This window comes from Lepeophtheirus salmonis, chromosome 7, assembly GCF_016086655.4.
Source record: "Lepeophtheirus salmonis chromosome 7, UVic_Lsal_1.4, whole genome shotgun sequence".
Lineage (NCBI taxonomy): Eukaryota > Metazoa > Arthropoda > Copepoda > Siphonostomatoida > Caligidae > Lepeophtheirus > Lepeophtheirus salmonis.
In genome coordinates this window covers 24,846,985-24,861,100 of record NC_052137.2, presented here as the reverse complement: position 1 = coordinate 24,861,100, position 14,116 = coordinate 24,846,985, and the positions used below count along the sequence as shown (strand labels likewise).

The following is a 14,116-nucleotide window of genomic DNA, read 5'->3' as shown; positions in this document are numbered from 1 at the left end:
ATTTTTCATTATAATCTCCTCATTGCTTTTGAGATCTAATACGTTAGAAAATCATAATATATTTCCTGTTTTTCTTGGGATAATTGAACTTTATCTGAAATATTAGCAAAAGAGTTAATTAAATCAAAACAATTTCTCAATGTTCTTCCAAACAAAAGCTCAGATGGTGACTTTCCCTTATTAATCATGGGAGTGATTCTTAATTGAAATAAAAACGATGAGAGTCGATCCGCCCACGTACTCGATGAACTCGACATTAAAAACTTTTTTTAATTATTTGACGTAATCCAAACGTAGAAAATACTCTTTTTTAACAATTGTATAGTAGCATGAGACGAAATAGAATTAGTAGAATACACTTCTAACCATTTGGAATGACCATCAATGATTACTAAAAAATATTTATTATAAACAGAACCAGCATAGTCAATATGTAAACGAGTCCATGGTTTTGAAGGCCGCCACTGATATGGACTTAATGGAGCTTTTGGAGGAGAAGATCTACAAGATAGACAATGAGCACATGATAAGGAAATTGATTCTAAATCTGGATATATTTTAGATCATCAGATATAATATCTGCCTAATTTTTTCATTTTAGTTAAACCTAAATTATATAACTTTAATTCTTTCGATAATGCATCTCTTCCCTTCTCAGGAATAACAACTCAATTTACCCAAAGAATACACCCATCTTGTACGGATAGCTCATCCATTCGTACAAAATAAGAATGAAATTTTTGATCAACTTTGGACGGCCTACCATATAAACAATAATTATAAACAGCACAAAATGTTTTATCCTATTTTACTAGCTTACTAATAATCTTACAAGAAATAGGAATATTTCTAAAATTTCAATGGACTTTCAATCCACTCTGCACAAACTGGAACAGAATCAGGATTTTTAGGAAGAGGAGGTCGGCTTTAAGTATCAGCCGTTCCTAACAGTTCACCCCATCGATGAAGAGGAGTAAAATTATATGCTTGAAACATAAGACTCCATCGGTGATTTCCACCTGATGCAAAATCTGGAAGAGGTTTTTTAGAATTAAATAGCTCCAAAAGAGGTTTACAACTGGTAATCAAACTAAACTTTTGTTCCCACAATTCTAATGACATTTTTTTAGGGCAAAATAACAAGAGCTAATGTTTTTTTTTTCTACATGGTAATAAGTTATTTTGGGGGAACTTAGAATACGAGAAGTAAAATAAACTGGGCGTTCTACTCTTTTAACTTCATGACACAAAACTGCGGCAATGCCATAATTATTTGAATCTGCTATAACGACATTAGGATTTAGAAATTAGGATCGAAATGAATCCATTATTTTTCCAGACTTAATAAATGAATGCTCTAGCTCTTTACCCCATTTCCAATTGATAGAACTTCTCAGTAAACTATTTAATAGTTTTAATAGGGTTGATGCTTGAGGTATACATTTTCTATAGAAATTCACCATTCCGAGAAAAGCTCTCAATTTCGGCCTGGGTGCTTAAGGAATAGCTTCCATTTTTTTTCTCAGTTGGCTTTAAACCTGATGAATCTATTTTATGGCCTAAATATGATATAAAAGATTTAAAAAATTGACATTTTGAAAGATTTAACTTCAATCCTGACTCCTCTAAAACACATAAAACTTTCTGTAAGTGATTATAATGTTCTGCGTCAGACTTCCCACAAATAATTATGTCATCTAAGAGAAAACTCTCACACCAGAAATATCCTTCAAACGTGACTCTATGACACGTTGGAAGATACCAGGGACTGAATGAACACCAAAACATTAATTCATAAATAAACCACGATGAGTATTTATGGTGGTAAGAATCCTGGAACTTTCATCCAAACATAGCTGATTATAAGCATTGCTCATTTCAAGCTTAGAAACAACAGTTATTCACCCAAGAGATGCCAATAACTCTTCGATTTTCGGAATGGGATGTCTATCTAACGCTGTAACTTGATTTCTAGTTAATCTATAAACTCCACAAATTCTCACTTTCTTTTACATAGTTTCAAAATAGATCTAATGGGTGTAGCCCAAACTGAGTATTCTATAGGAACTAGAATTTCTGAATAGACGAAACGATCTAATTGTGTATCTGCCATTTCCTTCAAGACATCAGGTTTAAATGTGCCTAATCCTTTTTCGAATAAGCTTGAATACTTGTCCTTAAGTGAATCATTCTTTACATGATTTACATGAAGCTTAAATTCACATTGAAATCCTAATGTTTTTAAGACATCTCGGCCTAATAAAAAAGGGTTATCTTCTTCTACAATTACAACTGGAGTAAATTGCTACAACTATTATCTTTCACAAATTTACCATGAAATTCTCCAAAATTTCTAATTGGATATCCTCCATATTTAGCTAATTATAATTTTGACTCTATAATTTTTGGCATATCATTTTTATAAACAGATTTAAAAGTTTTCCTACTTAATATGGCTTACGCAGAACTAGTACCTACTTGCCAATAAATCAGTCTTCCATTTAATTTTAATTTTTTTCATATGGAAGAAGGATTAAATCTAATTTAGAAGAACTTACAGAGAACAGATTATCAACTTGAATACAATTATTTGACCCTTATAATTTAATAAACTTCAACAATGTTTGTTTTTTTAAATGCCACTTCTTTTTACAAAAAAAGAACATAATTTATTCTTGTTTTGCAATCCTCACGCCAGTGATTCTTGCCACTACAAGGCTTTAAGGGTAATAAACAATTGTTAGATGAATTAACAATGTTCTTTTTATGAACTGCATTGACACATGAATGATGTGTTTGCGAAATAAAAGACACACCCCGACAAGCAACTCCTCTTGTCTGAACTATTTCAAAGCCTTTTTTTAAAAGTCAGGTCACGCTCAACGAGTAAAATTCTTTGAAATGGCTCATAGTGCAATCCCATTTCTAATGCGTCACGCAACCTTTACTATAAGTAGATGATTTAGCAAGATACTTTAGAGCTTCAGCCAAATTTGCTATAGACTCTAGTGAGCCTTGTTTTCGATTATAAAAATTAAATATTTCATAAATTATTATAGTTGGAGGTTGATAATGATTAGCTAGTGTTTGAACAACCTCTTCGAAAGAGACTTGATTAGGATCCTTTGGAGACAATAGGTCTCTACAAAGAAGCCCAACCATAGAAAAAAAAAGAAGGAACATTCAATTCCTCTCTGATATTATTTACGATAAAAAATAGACGGACTCAAATATCTTAAAATACTTCCTCCTTCTCATCAAAAATGTTTATGTGACCGATGGAGGACTTTTTATCAATAATTAATAACAAAATAATGAAAAATTAATTTTTATTAGTAAAAAAATTAAGATAATACGATTTTCCCGACGGTAGTAGTAGGTTCAATAAGTAATTCCTCGTCGCCACATTACATGTACGTCCACATTAATAGGTAGACAAGTATATTCTGCATTTAAGAAGAAGAAATATCAAATACAGGAGACAATAAATATACATATAAAAAGGGGATCAAATTGTCGCCAAAATATTTTTCTACAAAAATCAACACAAAATATACATTTCTTAACTTTTTTATTGAAAATCAAAACTATGACGAGCATATAGGTATAGAGTAGCCATTCATTTGATATAATCACCGTTGGCATCAATAACGGCCTCAATACGGCCTCTGAACCGGCCGCAGGCTCTTCTGACCATCTCATTGTCCATGTCGCCGAATACCTCCTTGATGGAGTCCATCAGGCTGGCCTTGGTGCTATGGGGATGTCTGGGGCTATGTCGAGAGACATAGCCCCAGACAAAATAGTCCAAAGGATTAAGGTCGGGAGAGTTAGGAGGCCACAAATCCTGGTTACGACGTCATAACAGTTCTCGGTTAACCACTGCATGGAGATTTTGGACACATGGCAGGGTGCTGAGTCCTGTTGCCACACCCAAGGCCTGTCTCCGGCCTTCATGGACCTGGTAGGGTCATCTTCAACCATCTTCTTCACCTTGTCGACAAAGTTGGTGTCCCTGACCTTCCTGTCGGCGCCCTCCTCCTTGGGTGCCCTCTTTATGGTGGCATCAACATCCCAGGTATCCTCTAGCTTCTTACGGATACGCTGAACACTCTGTCAATTCACTCCTAAGGTTGAAGCAATCGTTGAATTGGAGATTTCACCTTCATTATTAACCAATGCCATGACTACGGCGGACCTCGAAAGCACCTCGTTCCACTTATAGCTCTTTATCTCCTCATATAATGACGGCATGATGCTAACTGAACTACGTATCGTCAGCTGACAAGAATAGCTTTCCTATTTGGTAGCCGGTTTTTATTTGATAATGTCGTCTTCAAGTTATCAAGGTTTAAAGTAGGCGAAAATTTAATCCCCGCTACCTGTATATATAGTGTGGCTGTAATAATAATTTCATAAAAATCAAAGATAATTATGGTTCATTCTTGATCTCTTTGATCATATTAGAACTAATTAGAATTAATTTTTTAATAACTTCAATAGGTTTGACATAATTTGACGGGGCACTGGTGTTCCTCTGGGTGTGAACAGTAATTTTTTTATTATGTATTTAAACTTAATAGTAAAGTTATGCTATGGAGTTGAATTCTTAACATTTATAAATTATTTTGATATGTTTTTTTATTTCTATTTCAAAAAGCTAATTATTCTACAATGAAAAATTGATTAAAATTAACATTATAACTACTTTAGATGTGAAAAATAGCGAAGCAATTTCTATCTTATACCCAAGCACAAAACAAGATTACAAGCCATACAAATGACCAATGTTGGATTTTTTATATTTTGGCTTGCACAGGAAGTTCATCTTTTTCTTTTTTTGTTCAAACTCCGGTGAATGTCCCCTTTGACTATTCATTGTAAAAGCTATACTTTTTGCCATTTTATTGTATGAAACGAAAGGGTTGCCCTCTACCACCCTTCATAATATTTAAACAGACTCTTGTCAACTTACAAGTCAAGAAGCGATAATTTATCTGGATATTTAACGTTATAAACGATGTAGCTATTTTTGCATGCTATATCTAAAAGATTCTTAGATAAAATCGCGTTGATTACTTTCAATCTTAGGGGTATAAAGTAGTCCCTTGATCCATGAGATCGGCTCCCTCATTCCTTTCTTGTAGAGCTTTAAAATTGTAGGACACCATTTTGGTGAGCCTTTTGTTCAGATAAGATATCAGTGGCTTAAATTTATAGGCTTTATCATTCTTATCATCGCTGAGAAAATCGTCAAATTGACAATTTCGAAGTATCATAAAAACGACATGAATGTTGGCTCAATGAGTCAATGAAGCATCTTATGTATCCGTTTCTGTTGTAAACTCTTTATCAGCTTAAGTATCAGAATTATTTAATAAATTGTATATATCCACTTCATTAGCACTGTCTACTTTGTCTAAAATGCTATAATATTAGTCACTAATAGTGCTGTTAAAAAGTATAAAATATTTTGTTCTTTTCTTTCTTTCCATTTATGAACAACTCTACCTTCAATAATAAAGTATTCATAAGACATATTTGTAGTAGTTATATGTTTTACTTACTAATCTGTCTACTAATAAAGAATACTTTAATATGAATACTCTAAAAGGATAAAAACCAAAGATACATGTCTCATCCTGAACAAATTTTTAAATCTAATAAAAAGATAAAAAAATTACCTTTTAAAACCAGAGAGACACCAATTTGCCAACAATTTTAAGCTGACATAACATTTGCACTTTTCATAAAAAGATATTAAGTTTTTTAACAATTACTCCTTATATTAGAAAAATATTAAACAAGCAATAAAAAATTCAAATTAACCATACTTGAAAAGCATATGAAAAATAGAATACAATTTTATCGAATTCTAAAAAATGATATAGTTTGAAGAACCATATATATCAGTAGCACGAATAAAAAGTTTTATGATAATTTTTTTAATTAATTTTAGAGATTTACAATAATTCTTTCTAATAATTTAAAAATATCTTAAAAAAAAAAAAAAAGGAAAAAGAAATTCAGACTATTTAAATCTCTTTCTTAGATACAGTTTACTATAATAAAAAAATCCGGAAAACACTGTTATTTATAATGAAAGAATGGTGTTTTCAAACTTAATTATGTCAAATATATATTTGAGTGTAATCAATTTGCCTCTCTCCCCACGATATTATGATTATATTTTGTAAAGTCATTTAAGCTTATTTGTATAAGGCATTTTTAAAACAATTTACACCAAAGATAGACGAGAATGCTTACTTCAAATGGGAAGTTAACACCAGAACGACCTATTAAATATCGAACAAATAGGAAGAGAGAGCAACGCCACAATTGTTTTTCCTTTTTTAATTTTTAAATCTATTTGTTTCATTTCAAAAATGTCAATTTTTGCTTTTTTACTAGAAAATTTGAAATTTAATTTAATTTTCCGAATTTTTGTAAAAAAATTTAATTTTCCAAATTTTTATCAAAAAATTTAATTTTCTGTAAATAGCTATGAATTTTAAAAATTTTTGCAAAAATTTAATATTCAATTTTTTTTTTCAACAAATTTAATATTTGATTTTTTTTTTCATTTTTAAATGAAATTTAATTTTTGAATTCTTTTGTTTTTTAAGCAGCTGTGGTTTTTTGAAGTTTTTTTCACAAAAAATTTAACTTTTTGTGAACAACTGTATATTTTGAAATTTTTCAAAAAAACAAAACATTATAGCAACAACAGTGGATTTTGAAATTTTTTTCCAAAAATTGAATTTTTTGAAAGCAACTCAGGATTTTTAAATTTGTTTCTAAAAAAAATTTTTTTTTTTGTAGAATAGCCATCTATGTATGTTTGAAATTCGTCTTTCATAGGTACAACTACTAGTTACTACTTTATACTTAGATGTTCTGTCATCAAGTATTAAATTATAATGACTACAACTTTGGAAAATGAAATAGCCTGTTCAGATGACCAACAATAAAAAACCGCTCCCACTTTCTAGAACAATATTTATACACTTCTATAGATTGCTATACTATGATTTATGGTAGAGTATTTAGGAGTAATTGATCGTTATGACACATTAGATAGTATTGAATCAAGAAATTACATTATTAAATGTTCATTTGTTCCATTATAAAATGCAGAATATCGTTAAGACATTTTCTTTGTGGATCTGAATGGGTCAACCGTGTTTTGGTTAATTTATTTTATGAGGATAAACGTGATATATTGTAAAGCAAATTAAAGATTGTTAAGTATAATACATTTTTTTTAATAAACTACAAGATTTTGAAATGTACAATTCAAAATATAAAATGGATCAATTATATATTAGCATTAAGTCATTCATAAAAAAAAAATAATGCTTAAATCTAAGTATGTATGTTAAAAAAAAAAGTGATTTCAAATGATCATAGTTACACAGAGCTAGAATGTATTATTGATCTTAAATACATCATTTAGGAACGATATCGATTCTTATTAATTTCGTACCGAAAAAAAACAACGATAAATTCCATAGTCCTTGATTGTATAATGAGTTACTATGTTATATGTAAAGAAGTCAAATAGTAATAAAAAGTGAATCATTATCCTAGGACATTATTATTATTATTTTTTTTTGTAAGAAAATAAGAATGAATATCTGCATTCGTCCTTGATATAAATGACTTGAACTGGATTCAATTTTTATGATGGCTCATGAAAGAGGGGTTACAACATCTATTGTGCGTGTACTCGTCTAAATGTATATAGGTTTATACGAAAGTTGTTTGAAAAGTGCATGAAAAGTCGAAGAGATGTCACTACTGACCGTATCGAGGTTATGTTTAGTTAGTAGCATCTCTTGAAAGAAAGCACGCACCCTTTCAGCCAGATGGATCTAATTCTTTCTGTTTGGCATTTGTTTGAATCGAGGAATGGACTGGAAAGATTATGGGGACTCTCTTTTGGATTCGCAATGAATAATCCTCATCGACTATATGGAAAAGGGTAAAAATATTATCGGTGTCGATTGTTCATCGTTATTCGGCCGTTTGAAAACCGAGCTGCAAGAAAAAATCCCACAATTGTCCAACAAAAAAGTCAATTTCCATAACGACAATGCACCAGCTCACATCTCAGCTGTTCTGGTAGCAAAATTAATGGAAATAGAGTTGCAAATAAAGATGCCCACAGCACCAGCAATCTCACCTCCCTTCACTTTTCTGGTATCCATCACCATATCATGGATTTAACAATGATTTCTGGAGTAGTAACCTCAACAGGGCGTCCAGAACGATCAGCGTCACTTGTGCCTATATTGCTACTCACAAAATTTGAAACCACTTATAAACTGTTCTAATCGAAGGTTCAGAATCTCCACAATGTTTATCAAGCTTGAGGCGTTTTGCCTTTCACAAAGTAATGTTTGATCAACACATAAAATGATTTTTCGTCCATTTTTTTTATATGACTCTACTTCCTCGATTCAAACAAATACCAAAGAGAAAGAAATAAATCAATCTGGCTGAAAGTTGGTGCGTGTTCTTGCAAGAGATGTTACTAACTAAACATAACCTCAATACCCTCCACTAATGCCATATCTCGGACTTTCACCGGACTTTTCAAACGATTCTTGTATATATTTTATAATATGGGTGTGTTTGTCCTTTATGGCCGACCCCTGTTGGGTCTAGGAGGCTCAAACTTTGTAGGGGCGACTCTTTAAACCTGGGCAGACTAAGTCGGGTTGCTGATTTTTTTTTTTTTGGGGGAAGGGGAGGGTTTATATAGGGGGGGACTAATTCCATGCACAAAATACAAAAAAATTTCTTGGAGCTGAAGGAGACTAGATGGGGTGTTGAGTTCCCAATAAAAAAGGGGCTGACGTATTTCTAATAGAATATTGTATTCGTTTATCAAACAAAGCTTATACATTTAGTGGAGTCTAGAGATTCGTTTGCATATACATTTTACATATAAAAATTGATGTTTAATTGAAATATACGTCATTTTCGGAATTATTTTTCCATCATACGTCCATTTTTAAGAAAAAATACCGCAAAATATGTATTTTGGATATATTATTCTAAACTTTACAGAACAGCACAAAGTTGTATTTTCAATTTCTGGAATATTTTATTACATAATTTTGCGATTTTAACAAAGACAACAGTAATCGAGAGATATTTTTTCGACGAGACTATTCTCCATAACTTTTATGGAGAATGCAATACGCATTCAAAAATCTCGGTAGGTTTGTCTTCCTCTTTAAAATGTTACTAAATGCTATAAACTACCCTTTTTTTTTTCAAAATTAGTGCAAAACTTTTTTTGCAATTTTGAACTTTGCAATTGTTTAAAAAAATAAAAGATGGACTTTTCATTTAATTTTTTTTTTCATGCATATATGTTGCTTTGTTATTTGAATTTTATAACGCTTTTAAAAAAAAAAAAGTCATAATAATACATTTGATATAATATACAGGTGCTATATTATAATGCTTGCCCTCTCCAAAGGTGTATAAATTAGTATATGAAGTTGATACGTTGTTAGTTTTTATTGAAATAGAATGTTCCCTTTGAATTTTTTAAATCAAAATATTCAATATCTATTACTATAAAATGCATTAAATGTATGTTTTCTTTTGGAATAAATCCTAATTCCTTAATGATCCAGACTTTAAAATTTTGGAAGATTCTATAATAAAGATATATACATACATCTATTAAAATATCAGTACTCTTTTTAAAATTATAAAATATATTAAAAATAACACACAAGAACATTTGAGTAAATGGGGAGAATAACTTTAAATTACGTTATGCTTTTCATTTGCTTAATTGGATCTTCATTTATTTAAGATGGAAAAATTTCCATGTTCTCTATGAATGAGGACAGAAGAAGAGATTCGAGATACTTTATACCTCAACAAGAGATGCTGGATTTCTGATATATACGGAGATGATGATAAGATGAAAATTCATTTTAAGAAGCAAACTAAATTAAGTGAAACTTCATACGAGAATAGAGTTGATTTTTTTCCTAGGATATTTAACAATTGAAATATTCAAAACTGTTGAAACTATGACAAAATCCACTCACTTGGATATTCAAATATAAGGCTCTGGATGTGAAATATAAAATAAAATACGTTAAGTACAAATAAAAATAGGTACTACAACAATTTGAAGTTATTACCATAAAATTAAAATATATAAAAAACAACACATTTAAACGATTGAATTGAACCAAAAATTATAGTAGGTATACTGACAGTTTGAAAATTGTTTGGGAGGAGTGGAACTTACCTGTCAGATCAGCTGAAAGCATCCATCATGATACGAGGGAAATAAACATAAATCCTTACGTCCTATTGGCTGGAATTACTCCGATCTAAATCATCAATTATGCTCCTAAGTCCAACAAGGATTAGAAATAGAATAATTTTATGGGAATGAGTAAAGATTGGATCGGGTATACATGCAACGGATTAGGATTTGTATGTCTCAATACGATCTTTTCAGGGGTTCTTGGGGGTTTAGAGCAATGGGAAATTCAGCATTTAATTATTTTAAAATATAAATTTGAATTTCATTATAACACTTGGGCTGAAAAGTCAAAGGGTTCACACATATATGGTGCAATTTTTTTTAACTCGCCTTATTTTTGTGGTGTATCAACCTTCTAAAGACAGCTGTCAAAATTTCATGACAATTTGTGCTTTAGTTTGTGAGTTTTTGTGTTAATTGTGACCTTACTTTCGTTATTTCCAATACATTGAATTAAAAACGATTGTTTGTTTTAATTTTACACTACTTCCTGATGGGGAAGGGGATCGCTCAAGCTTAGCAATGCCTGGAAAGGTGTTACGGGAACTCTGTTCCATAAAGTGAAATTTTTTTTTATAAAAAAACCATTTTTTTCGATAAAACAAACGTGATTTCTTTGTTAAGCCAGAAACTTTTGGGCTCATATGTTGTATGTATACTCTGCCCAAAAATTAGACTCTTCATCACTTACTATTTATTACAGGTCGGATCAAGCAACAAAACTTAAATAAACTGGACATGGAGGCTCTAATATACAACTCGTGCACTATGAGAGATCATAGTAGAAATGAAGAACATGAGAATCGAGAATATATTATTATATGGTAGGGCTAGCTTAAAATGAGTTATTTCTAGTTGAAATATTCAGAGAAATACTTACATTTCACAGTATTTGTTATTTAGTAACGGGATCTCACTTAACAACAATTTCCCTGGAAATGAGAAACCCCACAATAGATACCCTTTTCAAGTGGCAAGTCGTCTCGTAATTAGGCCTATATCCAAGGAGGGGCTTTCTAAATTGCGGAAGAGGCCAGCAGCCGTGGCTAGGATCCTTTTTTGTCAGTTGACTAGATTAAAATATCGTTTTTTCTCCTCAAAATTTGAAATTATTATTATAAATTTAAAAAAATATATATACAATTCATCTTTATGTTTTTATTGCATCGCTTAGACGTCAAAAGTCTGGGGAAAGCAGTTATAAAGTACAAAAAAATCTAGAACAAATTAAATATCTCAGATATAAGACCTTCGATCAGTAAAAATATCAACTTGGAGCCCATAAAATGGCAATTGCTTCAATTATGTTGGAATTTATGACGTCAGTGAAAAAGTTCAAAACAATCAAATCTGTTCTAACGGCCACCTGTTTTAAACATGTCACCGTACTAGTTTTCAATTTTAGAATTGTTACAAAATATGCAACATATTTTTTGTATATTTTACTTGCACTAAGTGGTCCCCTTTTTCCGTTTCCCTTGTTTGACTCCCAAATATAGGCTTGACTTTAATAATTTAACTGACTTACCCATTCATATAAATGATCAATTGTTAATTTCTCATTCAAGGAAAACAAACAATTATGAAGACTTTTTTATTATCCTTTAGCTTGTACCTGGAGGTGAATAATGAATGGTTTACATACTATAATGAAAAATGCGTTTCATGAGTCTCCTGTTTTACTTAACAATAATAGAGTTAAGTGGTCAACAAAGAGGGTTTCATAATCATCAGAATTCATTATGATGATAAATAATTATGTTTTAAGGGACTCGTTCGTGTTTTTTTATGGTCCAAATAGGTTTGCCAACCGTCCCTTGAAAATGGAATCGTCCTGTATTTAGAAGGAAAAAAAACAGCTGTCTCGTATGGACCTGAACCCGGATGCACTTTGTCCCATAATGCTGACAGTTTTAAAAAACTGTCAGTAAAATGTCACTGGAAAATAAATAAGAATACGCTTTATATGAAATCTTTCGGCAAAAATGATCCAAGGCAATGTCCAGCTCTGGGACCAATGAGCTGACAACATATTCACACACGTGTACGATGGCTCAGAATACGCTATCCCATTAGTCAATTTTTCTAGAGAGGCTCTATAGATGCACTATTTCAGGATGGATGCTCTACTTTGTACGTATTGTTATGTATTAATGTATCTAGATTTATGACAAGCAAGACAGGTTTTTGAGGCACAAATAAAATTTTAAAATGTTTCTAGAGACGTTGAGTTTGCACTTTTTTATTGCACTAAAAAAAAGGCACTATTTTAAGGATGAATGTTTTATATTTCATCTATTGTTTTATATTAATGTACACGGTTTTATGTAAGCAAAACAGGCTTCTGTTTAATACAGATTCTTATTTTATTCAGTTTATTTTGTTTGTTCTTAAAGGGATTTGCTGGAAAGTCATTTGCTTTCCATGTGTTCATGTCACATCTAATTTAATTCAGAATCAAATACTCTCAAAATTCACAGCGCAAGGAAAAGTAAAGCAATCGGGTCGGCCGACCTACCAATGAAGTGTCCCTTATTTATTTTTCAGAGAGTTGGCAAGTCATGTTCCAACAGATATTATATAATTATGTAGATACACTGCCGTACCTCCACATCGATACTAATCAATTTTATCGGAATAATTAAATATCCTTAAATAACTATCTAGCCTTTATCATTGGTTGATATACCTTGCAGTCATTTTATTATTTGTCAACACATGAATCTAAGTTTGTTATTCTCGTACTAGGTGTGCTCAAAAAGAAACCGTTATTGTCTCATCTCGAATTCAATAGAGGGTTCTCAAGTGACGGGAGCATAGTTTTTTGGCCATTTTCGGTGTATAAACAACCCAGTTTTGTAAATATGAAGTCCCTCTTTTCATTTATATTAAGGGGAAAAGTGAATATTGGATATCAAAATGGGACCTACTAATAAAAGGGCTTGACCCTTAGTCTCTATAAATTTGTATAAGTCTATTACATAATTATATTATATATTTGACCCTGAAATGTATTACAAATATGATCTTACATCGTTATTTAATCTTATTTCCATATTTTGGATAAAAATTAATTATTATAAATAATAATGGACAGAATAAGATATTTTTCGATAATTATCCCTCTTCCCTAGTCGATCAAAAAAAAAAGGTCCAAATCAAGTTATATTTAGGGATTTTAAGTAGATATTAATTTGATATTTAATACAAATCAAATATCACTGTTTATGATTTGAAGAATCAAGTAGTATTCAATGCAAGTGCGAAGGATTTTTTTATTCGTAAATCCATTTGATGGAGTTTTAATTAGATTTATTGGATTTAAGATTTATCATATTTGAGCCCCCCTCCTTAAATTATGACTTCAATGAAAATGTTCTAATCTCTGACATATTTGCTGACTGAGATAGGAGAAGTGATCACTATATAAACTAGTGCTTCTTAATCACTAACATCTTTGAATTTTCAAAATAGGGAGATGTGATTTAGTATACTTTTTAAAAAATGTATGTTCTCAAAGATTTCGACAATTTTTTCATCCTATGCATGAGTATGACATTTACATAGCTAAGGAAATCATGCAGTTCTTGATTTTGTAAACATGGTTCTCGAAGATGTGACTGAGTACGAATCTACTCCCTAAGGACGCCGTGTATCTAAATTAGGCCAAATTCTTCTAATTGGAAATCGTAGTACTATGGTAAATTTAGAGAATTGAGTTTCTAAATTAGGTGTTGACTCTTTTCAAAATTCAAATTGTATTGTTTTTGTCAGTTAACTTATAGAGGTTTTCACGTGTTTTGAGCGTTT

General features: G+C 31.0%; 2 protein-coding genes across 2 annotated transcripts in view; one reads left to right on the top strand and one right to left on the bottom strand.

The window, feature by feature from the left end:
* The window catches only part of LOC121121239 (uncharacterized), a 47,723-nt gene that overhangs the window by 30,501 nt on the left and 3,106 nt on the right, over positions 1-14,116 (bottom strand). The gene's annotated exons all lie outside the window — the stretch shown is intronic.
* Positions 1-14,116, top strand: part of LOC121121240 (U6 snRNA-associated Sm-like protein LSm5) — a 46,784-nt gene that overhangs the window by 31,789 nt on the left and 879 nt on the right. The window lies entirely within an intron of this gene.